Here is a 13,508-nt window from a genome sequence, read left to right as displayed (position 1 = left end):
CCACTTAACGCGCAAAAGTGAAAAAAGAACCAAAACAAAATTCAAAAGCACAAAAAAGAAAACAAAAATATCAGTAAATACGTTTAAAAGTGATAAATTTTTGTTATATTGAGTGATACAACTTATTACAGCTCATTGAAATTTCATCTACTTATTGGATGTGCTGTCCTGATGCCTTTGTACGTTTAACAAGTAAGTTTTTTTGTTGATTTTACATAAATTGGTTTAGAAAAAAATTTTACAAACTTGCGAGTGAGAAGCAATTCGTCGGTATTGATCAGAAATATCTTTTTCAAACAATAATAAAGAGAGTTATCTTTTAGAAGTCAATATAATGCACGATTACAAAAAACTGTATAGATTATGAGAAATAGAAGACATGTGTATCGGCTTTTTGAAACTATATCGCAAACAAAGTAAATTATAAATAGTAGTGAATTCCCCCTTTCCCAAGTTTTAGTTAATACTGTTCGATATCCTTTCACTTTATGTACATAATATAAGGCAATTGGTGTTTTTGGGTCCCCCAAAGATCGCACAAAGTCACATACAGATCGAACAGGACAATATGGGACTCAATGAAAGGTACAATATTTGAAAGTGAAGAACAAATCTGATAACTACATTTGCGGAAAAGTACCCACCAAAATACACAGCAAAATACAATAAATAAAAATGGAAGAAGTTTGATAGTAGAGTACGAATCCAGTAAGACCCTGTCTGTATTAGATATAGTACATGAATTTGGAAGTAAATAACAAATACAATAAAAATTAAGTAATGTACATAGATTCGGAAAGGACCCATGGCTATGAAAGCCTTGCTACTCTGGCCACCGGCTTCTTAATCTTTCAAGAAATTTTCAGTTTTCAAAAGACACATTCGGATGCAGCATCACACCGGGTCAGTTAGTTCAAGTATAAATTTGAGATTTTTGTTCTGGCCCACTTAGTGTCAACATGTCATCCGTTGTTCCCCGGGCCATGTCGTTATAGGCATAGCCACAGATTCCAGTTTCCCTGGAATGTGTATGTAATGTAGTTTCTAGTATTGCAGGTCGTAAGGCCTACAATTTCCTGGAATACGTAGATTGCTATAAGTTTCTGGCCTAGGTAACGCTAAGTGTTGCCAAGTCCAATCTGACATTTCCATTGGAAAGTTTGACATTTTCTACCATAAACGTACTCAGAACATTTTGACTTAAGACCATTATTTGTGTTGTTTACAGTGACTTGAAAATTATTAATTTGGCAAAAAATGGCATTACTTCTTAAACATTTCGTGCGACCATTTTTCACAACATTCGAGATGGATAATCACGACAAGCGTGCATAGATGAACTTCAATCTTGGTATGGCGATGAAGCACCATCCTATGCAAGTTATATCATTTTCGTATTAAAGAAACATCTAATTTGTGGTATGTTTAATAAGACAGTAATACTACATTGGAAGTACTTTGAATACGATGACTTCTGAAGAACATTCTCAAGATTTATTACCAGGCGCTGCAAATGGTTTAAGTAGCGACGCACAAAATATCGCACCAACACTTCTTCAGTCACCTTAAAACTTTCCACAAATTTCACCAACAGCAACCGTGAAAAATCCACCTTTTTCGAGACAAAATCCAAAATGTTGGTATATTCAAGTGGAAGCAATTTTTAAAGCCAACAGAATTTTTGAGGATGAGACAAAATTCAATCACATATTATGCAAGTTAGATCCCGAAACTCCAGAATGTTTCGGACACTATCGTGGCCCCCGGATGTCAATACGAAAAATTAAAAAACCAGCTTATTTCTGTGCTTTCGGAATCCGATGAGGTTAAGCTTTGCAAGCTACTGTGTTCATTCAGAAACCAACCGCCCGCAGTCCAATGGTAGCCAGTTGTACCTACCGAATGGGCCCGATGGAGTCTTTCATCGACAAGGGCTGCCACCTCAGTGTACAACACACTGCTACAACAAGAACAACAAAAAAAATCAAGTCACTATTTACAATTATTCGCAATGCTCCATCGGGTCAAATCAGTGATTCCGTTTTGAAGTTTTTATTTTTGGATAGAGGCCTGATAAAGTGCGCATTATCGTTATTGGTAATAAAGGTATTTTAGATGAAGTTGTAGCACAGGCAGATCTTTGTTATGAAGCAATTATACCCATCCTTTTTGTGTGAAAAACTCGAAGTTGACTTTTACTGCATACAAAAGTCGAATAATCGACTTTGAAGTTGAAAAAAGTCAAAAAAAAAAGTTGAAAAAGTCAAAAATGAAGTTGAAAAAAGAAAAAATGTCTTGTTGCATTTGATGGTTTTTATTTAAAAAAATAGATTTTTTGTTAAAAAAACTTTATAAAATGACTTCGTCAATTTATGAAGCCGAAATTTTATCCAAATCGGACAAGGGAATCGAGGGTCAGGCGTTAATGGGTTAAGACCCTCAATAGAAAGTCGACTTTTCAATTTCACATTAGATTCCTAACCCATCCACAGCAGCAATATCTTGTAAGCCAATTTCTTTATATACTATTTTGGACAAAACAAAAAACCTTGAGAAACGTTTTAAAGACATGCACCTCATTCGTCTGACGATGCAAGATTAAACAAGTATGCTCGAAACAGATCTGGCAAAAAGAGTTTAAGAACACAGCGTCAAAATTCGTTTTCCCATGTTTGTTTCAAAAATGACTAAGTTCGACTTCAGATGCCTCGGCATTCTAAATCTACTTCGAAAACTTAATGCCGCCTTTTTATAAGAGATCGATATTCCAGACAATAATTTTTTCACTTCTAAACAAAACGTTCTTCAATAAATCAATGCTCATAATAAACTAGCTGACCCGGGCCCGCTCCGCTGTGCCTTCTTTTACTTTATATAGAACAAAATTTTCCTTGGAATATTTATTTTCGACAATTTAAGAGCTTTTAGTGATATATGTACCATGCTACGAAAATAGTATATCGCTTGACTAACAGTTTAACAATATAAGTGCCTTTATCTGAATCCCATATGATCTTTATTGGTCTACGAATTTAAGTTTCGATGTGAGGTGTACTCCATTCTTAAAATACTTTATTTCAGCCCGATATTCTCATGTTATCTGATTAAGGGGTGTTTTCGGGGGTGAGGTGGTCCCTCAGATACTTGGGCCTGAAAAATATCAGCATAGTGCTTTTCTCTCAAAACCATTTATTTAAACCCCATGTTGCCATTGGTTTAAGGGGAGTTTACCCCATGAGGCGTCCCCCAAACACATGCCCCCAAAATTGGTTATCAAATTTGTTTTCTAATCCCAAATACCTACTACATACATTTATTTGAGCCTCATATTGCGATGGTCAGTAAAAAATTGCTGTTTGTGGGGTATTTTGGGAAAATGGTAGACCCCCAGAGAATTGGTCCCGAAAATGGGTATCAATTCTTGCTCCACCCCCAATACCTTGTATTTAAGCTCCACATTGACATGGTAGGTAAATATGCCTGATTTATGGGTGTTGTGGGGATTGGGATGCTCCCTTCACATTGCAAATGCAAATTTTGCCCATGAACATTCCACTAAGGAACAGGGGCAAACTTCTCACATATCAATGAGTGCAGTCCGATTCAAGTTTTTAAACTCAATGATAAGGGGCTTCCTTTTTATAGCCGAGTACGAACGGCGTGCCGCAGTGCGACTCCTCTTGGGAGAGAAGTTTTACATGGCATAGTACCTCACAAATGTTGCCAGAATAAGGTGGGGAAAACCACCGTTGAAAATTTTTTCTGATAGTCTCGCCAGGATGCGAACCCAGGCGTTCCGCGTCATAGGAGGACATGCTAACCTCTGCGCTACGGTGGCCTCCAACATTATTCAACATGGTCGGCCAATATTAAGCCAAAATCGTTTCTAATCTCATATAAACGGCTTATTGCAAAAGTCAGCAAATATGTCCGGTTTGGGATTTTGGCCCTAAAAACTAAAAATATTTAGTTCCACTCTCTTTAAGACCCAAATTGTCTTGATGAGCAAATACGTCCTAATTGGTTGTTATGGTGGTGGGACGTCCCCTAGACAGTTAGTCTCTAATATTGATATCAGATGCTTGGTCTACTCCCAAATACCTTTAATTTGAGCCCCATATTTCCATAGTTGGTAAACATAACCGGCTTTGGGGGGTCCACTAAGTGAGTTGGCCTTGAAAATATATATCGGATTCGTGTTCTACTCTAAAAACCCTCTTATTTGCGCCTCATATTGCAATAGTCAGCAAATACTTTCTTTTCGGGTGGTGTTGTGGGGGTGGGGTGGCCCCATAGACACTTTTTCCTAATATTGAAATCAGATTCGTGCTTTTCTCCCAAAGACCTTTCATTTGAGGCCCATATTGCTATGGTCGTAATTTTGTCCCCTTTGAGGGATATTTTTGGGAAGTATCGGCCCCCAAACGCTTGGTCCCACATCCGGATATCAGATTCGAATTCCACACTCAAATACAATACATTTTATTTAAGCTCCATATTCCCATGGTCAGTAAATAAGTCCTGTTTGGGTGGTGTTTTGGGGAAGGGGTGGACCCCTAGAAACGTGGTCCCACGTTTGGATATCAGATTCGTATTCTACTCGCAAATACCTTTAATTTGAGTCCCATATTACCATGGTCGGTAAATATGTCCGATTTAGGGGTGTTTTCGGGCTTGGGGTGGTCCCCCTAGCACTTGGTCCGACAAATGGATATCAGATACGTTTTCTTATCCTAAATACCTTTCATTTGCGTCCCATATTGACGTGATTGGTCTAAATATATGTTTGGTAGGTTTTAGGGTGCGGCAGCCCCCCTAGGTATCCCATCCGAAATTTGGATACCAAATTCTTATTTTCCGGGTACTATATGAGAACTTACAAAAATGACATGGAGTAGTATTATTGCTATAGTCTCGGATAACTCTCCATTTCAAAATTATTCTCTGAATTCCTTGATATTTACACAATGTCAAATACTTTTTTTCATATCATTTATTAAGTCCATGGAGCAACAAAATTCCTTAGACTACGAACTTAAAATTAAATTTAAATTAAACTAAAATAAAATAAAAAGTGAGGAAAATCTAAGATGTTCGAAAATTCATTAATATTAATAGAAAAATCCAATTCAAACAATTTGTTTTAAACTTTTAAACTTTGGTTCGTTTATTGAAAAATTGGTTCTGTGCAAAGATACGTGGAAAAAGTTAAAACGGCGCAATGAACAAGGTGGCATATTGAGCGGCAAAGTAATTCAAGACAATCAATTATACCATTAACAATATTGTAAAGAAAAACTTGGGAAAACTCAACTCGTTTATTCTCAAGAGAATTAAGTGACAGGAGAGTTCATTTTCCTATGTAAAGTAAACGTAATAGAGTTGAGAGCCAATTTCAAAAACCTTTATTTGGATATTTTCAATCCAACTGCGATGCTTAACATAAAACAAATTCCAAATAATACATGTTCCAATTTAGAACGTATAATTGAGGCGTATACGAACTTAAATGTATATGGATCTTTAAAGACTTTAGAATTTCTTACAAACCGAGTAGCGCCTAATGCCTTTGGTATAACATGGTTCAAATGGCGAACAAAAGAGAACTTATCATCAAACATAACTGCAAGGTCCAAGGTTTCGGTACAATTTCTAATTTTACAAGTGTTAATACTATAAAGCAAATGGGGTTTCTAGACTTGGAGTAAGAAAATTTACAACACTTGGAGATATTTTTTGGTAAATGATTATCTATAAACCATTGGGAAAAATATTCAAATCCATTTGCCTATTTAAAGCATCAGCAACTGAATTAATGCTCGAAAAAATGTTTAAGTCATCCGCATTTTGAAACATTCTAGATAATCTCATTATGGAGCGATCTCATTGACGAATAAAAAAGCAGTGGGCCGAGTTTACAACGACTTCCTCGGCATACAGTCTATCGTCATATTGAAACCAATGCTCCTCCATGTTATACCAGAATTAAACGTGGTCCTGAAAGTGGGTTTGAATTTCGTTCTCTACTCCCAAATTACTTTCATTTGAGCCATAATCGGGAAATACGTTTGTCCGATTTAGGGGTGTTTTCGGGGGTGAGGTGGTCCCTCAGACACTCAGCCCTGAAAAATATCAGGATCGTGCTCTACTCTCAAATACCAATTATTTGAATCCAATATTGGCATTGGTTTAATGGAAGATTAAGGGATGAGGTGCCCTCAAAATGAGGCGGGCCCATAATTGGTTATTAAATTCGTTTTCGAATCTCAAATACCATTAAGTTGATCCACATATTGCCATTGTTGTTAAATTTTTACTCTCTGGGGAAGGGGAAGTAAGGAAGTAATTGCTGATTTTTCATATAGTCGGCGTTGACAAATTTTAAGCATTAATCGAATTGGATCGTCATGTAACTGAGCGTGAGATAGAAGAGAAGTTAAATATACCAAAATCAACCGTTCATAAAAAGTCTTGGACTGGTGAAAAAGCTTGATATTTTGGTAACACATGTATTGAAAGAAATTCATTTAACAAACCGAATCAACGCTTGTGATATGCACCTTAAACGCAATGAATTCGATCCGTTTTTAAAACGAATCATAACTGGAGATGAAAAATGGATTGTTTACAACAACGTTAGTCGAAAACGATCATGGTCCAAGCATGGTGAACCAGCTCAAACCACTTCAAAGGCTGATATTCACCAAAAGAAGGTTATGCTGTTTGTTTGGTGGGATTGGAAGGGTGTGGTATATTTTGAGCTGCTTCCAAGGAACCAAACGATTAATTCGGATGTTTACTGTCAACAATTGGACAAATTGAATACAGCCATCAAGGAGAAGCGACCAGAATTGGTCAATCGTAAAGGTGTCATATTCCACCAGGACAACGCTGGACCGCACACATCTTTGGTCACTCGCCAAAAACTGAGTGAGCTTGGCTGGGAACTTTTGATGCATCCACCATATAGCCCTGACCTTGCACCATCAGACCACCATTTATTTCGATCTTTGCAGAACTCCTTAAATGGTAAATCTTTCGGCAATGATGAGGGTATAAAATCGCACTTGGTTCAGTTTTTTGCAGATAAAGGCCAGAAGTTCTATGAGCGTGGAATACTTAATTTGCCAGGAAGACGGCAAAAGGTTATCGAACAAAATGGCAATTATATATTTGATTAAAGTTCATTCTTAGTTTTATTAAAAATGCATTTTCTTTCTTTTAAAAAATCCGCAATTACTTTTTAGGCAACCCAATACCTTTAATTGAGCCCTATATGACGATGGTCAGTAAATAATTGCTGTTTGTGGGGTTTTTTGGGGAAGGGGTAGACCCCCAGAAAATTGGCCCCGAAAGTTGGTATCAATTTCGTGCTCTACTTCCCAATACCTTTCATTTGAGCCCCGCATTGACCTGGTCAGTAATAGAAGTGTTTTGGGGAGTGGGGTTGTCCCCCAAACACTTATCCCCGAAAATAAATCAGCATCGTGCTCTACTCTCAAATATCATATTTGAACCCCATATTGCTATTGGCTTCAAAATTGGATATCAAATTCATTTTATAATCTCAAATACCTTTCATTTAAACTTCTTATTGCAAAAGTCAGCAAATATGTTCGGTTTGGAGTATGGGCCCTAGAAACTATCAATATCGAACTCCACTCTCCTTAAGTCCCAAATTGTCATGGTGAGCAAATACGTCCTATTTGGGTGTTGCTGTGGGGTAATAACGTCCCCTAGACATTTGGATCCGAATGTTGATATCAGATACGTGGAATACTCCCAAATACCTTTCATCTGAGCCTCATATTTCCATAGTTGGTAAACATGACCGGTTTAGGGGTGTTTTGGGGGATGGGCACTCTACTCTAAAATATCTCTTATTTGAGCCTCATATGGTCAGCAAATACTTCTTATATGGGTGTAGTTATGGGGTGGGGTGGCCCCATATAAACTTTTTTCCGAATATATAGATATAGATATCAGATTTGTGCTTTACTCCCAAAGACCTTTAATTTAAGCCCCACATTGCTAGGGTCGCAAGTTTGACCTCTTTGGGGGGTGTTTTTGGGGAGGAGGCGGCCCCCAAATACTTAGTCCCACATTTGGATATCAGACTCGTGTTCTACACTTTAATACCTGTTATTCGAGCCCCATATTGCCATCGTCATAAATAAGTTCTGTTTGGTGGGTGTTTTGGGGAGGGGGTGGACCTACAAAAACTTGGTCCCACATTAAGTTATCAGAATCGTATTCTACTTGCAAATACATTTCATTTGAATGCCAAATTGCCATGGTCGATTTAAGGGTGTTTTAGGGGGTGGTCCCCCAAACGCTTGGTCCGACAATTAGATATCAGATAGGTTTTCTACTCTTAAATACTTTTCATTTGAGTCCCATATTGTCGTGGTTGGTCTATATATTTGGTGGGTTTGAGGTGTGCCCCCTACGCACCCCACCGTAAATTTGAATACCAAATGTTTGTTTTTAAGTTACTATAAGACAGCACACTTAAATCGCACTACCCATCTCCGAGATCTAGCGTTTCTGAAAATTATGATAGGGTGGAGGGTCCGCCTCCCTTCAGATATTAAAAAATGTAGTTTCCTATTTCACCAGGGGATCATTGTGCGTCATCTGTGAAAATTTCAAGAAAATCGGTTCAGCCGTTTTTGAGTCTTACGGAGCAGCCAAGCAAACACACAAATTGATTTTTATATATAAAACAGCTGGACAGGGCCCGCTCCCCTGCGCCTTCTTTTACTTTATATGGAGCAAAATGTTTTTTGTAATATTTTTTCGACAATTAAAGACCTTTTAGTGAAATACCATGCTACGAAAATAGTATATCGCTTGAAAAACAGTTTAGCAATATAAGTACCTTTATCTGAATCCCATATGATCTTTATTGGTCTACGAATTTAATTTTGGATGTAAGATGTACTCCATTCTAAAATACTTATTTCAGCCCGATATTCTCTTGATGTTTGATTTAGGTGTGAGGTGGTCCTCAGACACTTAGCCCTAAAAAAATATCAGCATCGTGCTTTTCTCTCAAATACCATTTATTTAAACCCCATATTGCCATTGTGTTAAGGGAGTTTACACGATGAGGCGTCCCCCAAATACATGGCCCCAAAATTGATTATCAAATTCGTTTTCCAATCTCTTATACCTTTCATTCGAGCCACATATTGGCATGGTCGAAAAATTTTTACCCTTAGGGGGTGTTTTTGGGGAAGGGGTGATGTACTAAATACATGGTCCTACATTTAAATATCAAATTCGTATTCTGCTTCCAAATACCTTTATTTGAACCCCATATTACGATGGTAAAAAATTGCTGTTTGTGGGGTATTTTGGGAAAGGGGTAAACCCGCAGAAAATTGGTCCCGAAAGTGTGTATCAATTCTTGCTCTACCCCCCAATACCTTTCATTTAAGCTCCACATTGACATGGTCGGTAAATATGCCCGATTTAGGGATATTTAGGGGATTGGGGTAGTCCCCCAATCACTAAGCCCGGCGGCCACTCAGTGAGTTGGCCTTGAAAATATATATCGGATTCGTGTTGTACTCTAAAAACCCTTTTATTTGAACCTCATATTGCAATAGTCAGCAAATACTTCCTATTTGGGTGGTGATGTGGGGGTGGGGTGGCCCCATAGACACTTTTCCCGAATATTGATATCAGAATTGTGCTTTACTCCCAAAGACCTTTAATTTTAACCCCGTATTGCTATGGTCGTAAATTTGTCTCCTTTGGGGGATGTTTTTGGGGAGAGGCGGCCTCCCAAATACTTGGTCCCATATTTGGATATCAGATTCATTTTCTTCATTCAAATACCTTTTATTTAAGCCCCATATTCCCATGGTCAGTAAATAAGTTCTGTTTGGGGAGTGTTTTGGGAAAGGGGTGGACCCCTAGAAACGTGGTCCCACATTTGGATATTAGATTCGTATTCTACTTGCAAATACCTTTCATTTGAGTCCCATTTTGCCATGGTCGGTAAATATGTCAGATTTAGGGGTGTTTTCGGGCTTGGGGTGGTCCCCCTAGCACTTGGTCCGACAATTGGATATCAGATACGTTTTCTTATCCTAAATACCTTTCATTTGAGTCCCGTATTGTCGTGATTGGTGTAAATATATATTTGGTAGGTTTCAGGGTGGGGCAGCCCCCCTAGGTACCCCATCTGAAATTTGGATACCAAATTTTTATTTTTCGGGTACTATATGAGAGCACACAAAATTTCGCTTAAATCGCACCACCCATCTCCGAGATCTGGCGTTTCTGAAAAATAGGGTAAGGGGGAGGGTCTATCCCCCCTTCAGATATCAAAAAATGTAGTACCCCATTTTCACCACGGGGTCATTATGCACCATCTGTGAAATTTTCAAGAAAATCCGCTTAGCGTTTCTGAGTCTATAAGGAACACACAAACATACAAACAAACCTACAAACCAACACAAATTGATTTTTATGTATAAGAAGATATGCTTGTATATAACGTAAATTCTTTTAAAATTTTCTGCAACTTGCTAATTTTTGATCGAATTAAAAAAAAACCAGCAGACAAAATAACTACTACTTTTTAATATATGCTTTTTAACAAAAAATTAACGTCCAAAATTGCCAATTTTTTTTACTAGTATATTAGAAATGCCTCAATTGTTACTTCGAAGTTAAAAAATGTTGAATGGATTTATTCAAAAGTTTAAATTAATTAAATTAATATCAACAGACAGTATTTGCTGATATCAGCAGACTAATTTTTCTGGGTGCAGCATACATTCTATATTACATGGATTCCGCACTGCTTGAGCAACATAGGGCGGTCAATTCTGAGTGATACATCACAATATGATTACCTGAAGTCTTGGGAGAAATTGGAACAACGAACAAGAGATGACGAACAGTTTTTCACCATGATAATGCGAACACATCGGCTCAACCTAGCGCCTTTTTGACGGACCACAATGTAATCCGCCGTAAAGCCCCGACTGACATTAAGGTACGAATGCGTGGTTGCCAGAAAATGCTGTTGAGGCGTTCAATAACCATGTTTTGGAGGTGTCTCAATCGGAGTGTAAAACGTGCTTCGACAATTGGTTTAAGCGCATGCAAAAGGGCATATACCATGATGGAGCATACTTTTAAAAACAATAAAACCGTTTTGATGATAAAAATGTGCATTTTCATGATAAGGCCATAAATTTATTTATATTCTATATATATTCTTGATCGTCGTGACAAGCCAGACGCTCGAAATTTCGCACAAACACTTCTTTTTAATATATGGCTCCTATATAATACGATCTCCCGAATATAATTCCTGAGCCCCTATATGACTGAAATTTTGCACTATGACGTTTTCTATGCCATTTAACAGATGTGCCAAGTATGGTCCGAATCGGTTCGAAATCTTATATACTGGCTCCATATAAACCGATCTCCCAAATATATTTCTTGCGCTCTTAGAGGGCACAGTTCTTATCTGATTTGGCTGACATTTTACACAAAGACATTTCCTATGACCTTCAACATACGTGCCAAGTATGGTCTGAATCGGTCCATAACCTGATATAACGCCCATGTAAACAGATCTTCTGATTTTACTTCATGAGCCTTTGGGGGGGGGGGGGGGGGGCTTAATTCTTATTCGATTTGGACGAAATTGAGTTATCTCCCTGTGGTACGAAATCGAAAATTTCTCAAAATCCTTCTGTAAATGTGAAATGGATAAAAATATTGCATTTTTATGGACATTTTTAGCCACTAATGGGTCTAAAGAGAGACTCATCGGCAGTGACATTTGGTCGTAAAATGAGAGCTAAGCTTTGTATTTCTTGCCGATTAAATATTTTTGTGTAGATATCTTATTGTGATTTCGATTCTGAAAAAAATTCACTCTAATTTTTCACTTATACACTTCACAGAAATGTATAGGGGTCTACCAGAATTCACTGTGCCAAATGTTATCGAAATCAGATGAATAATTACCAATTTATTGCATCAAGATTTTAAGTTTGGAGATCGGTCTATATAACGGCTATATATAACTAAAATCCGATTTTATGAGATCAGAAGATCAGGTTTTATACGAAATCATCAAAAATTTTTTGGAAAATATTTTTATGGCCAAGATATCTGCAAAATTATAAATACCCAGCTTTTGGGTATAAATGGGTAAATACCCAGGTATTTACCCAATTTACCGGGTAAATACCTTTTGGGTATTTATCCATCGCTCATCTCTAAACATGTCCATATATTGTCATTTCGACCAAAACATACGGTAAAAATCGAACCTCCTCTTCGGATGAAGAACTTTCTAGCATGCATCTAATATGCCGTTAGCTAAACAAAACGCGTTCGCTTTTTCCATTTTCATATATTTAATTTCAGTATTTTGCCGCTTTTTTTCCAAACACTTAACAAATGTTGTCTTCTATAGTTATCAGTGAACGCCGTTATTTTGGTATTTGAAATCATAGCAGCTGATTTAAAGTGCGACATTCTACACCGTAGACTTGACACGGTGTAGGAAATGCAAAAATTTTCCACTCTCTGGCAACACCATTACACTCATAGAAAATAGTTTGCTGAAAATAGCAAACACTGTATGCTGAATATTAGTAGTTAATTTTACTGCTATTGTAGCAGTAGTTCTGCAATTTCAGAGCAGCAGGCTTACTGCTGAAAAGTCTGTTGTTTGCTGAAAGTGACTGCTGCTTAATAATGAAGGGGATGTTAGAAGAAATAAAATACAAATGCAAATGTGTGTCAAAATGTGTCTGATTTTCTTTGATTGTCTCAGTGCCTGTTTATAATCACCTCGGAATGTATACTTTCTTTCTCTTTTTCTTTAAATTTAGATACAAAAGGTCATGCCAGTCATGTACACATGAAAGCTCGGCACAAAACCATTCATTGGTGACGCTTTCTGCTGAACTCGTGAACACTCAACCATATGATGTTGCCCAGTGGGAAAATGATGAATGTATTACATATGGAATACATAATATAATTCGTTATAGGATTGACATTTTATAAGATATCTTAGAGAATAAAGGAGGTTATCTGATTTGACCAAAATTTGCACATAGATTACCGAGGGTAATACCATATCAAATGAAGCTGTAATGTAATTTTTTTGAGAGTGACAATTCTTCTTCATTTTATAATTCTTTTATCTATTGTTGCCGCATACATGATTCAGTTAAAACTGATGAACTGATTTTGCTGAAATTTTTGGCAGTTGGTTGTATTAGAGCACTCAGACGAGTATCTATGCCAAATACATTCTAAATCGAACCATATTCATCTATAATTGCCATTAACACAGAACTCACGAATAATTTCTTGCCTCCTAAAAAAGAAAATTTATCCATTTAAGTCATAATGGTGTTTAAAATCCTTAATATTAGATTGAATGATAAATTTAGCCATTTCTACATTAAGCACAATAAATTATTTAATGCATATTGGGGGACAAATAATTTGAT

At 37.1% G+C, this 13,508-nt stretch overlaps 1 protein-coding gene across 1 annotated transcript in view; it reads left to right on the top strand.

Moving 5' to 3' along the window:
* Position 1: 1 nt before the first annotated feature.
* LOC106085513 (ATP-binding cassette sub-family G member 1) overlaps positions 2-13,508 on the top strand; it is a 195,304-nt gene continuing 181,797 nt past the window's right edge. Inside the window, exon 1 of the mRNA XM_059364286.1 lies at positions 2-192. The gene's annotated coding sequence lies outside the window, so the exon portion shown is untranslated. The remainder of the gene's footprint in view (positions 193-13,508) is intronic.

Source organism: Stomoxys calcitrans, chromosome 1 (genome assembly GCF_963082655.1).
Source record: "Stomoxys calcitrans chromosome 1, idStoCalc2.1, whole genome shotgun sequence".
Taxonomy (NCBI): Eukaryota; Metazoa; Arthropoda; class Insecta; order Diptera; family Muscidae; genus Stomoxys; species Stomoxys calcitrans.
This window is presented reverse-complemented; position numbering and strand designations above follow the sequence as displayed.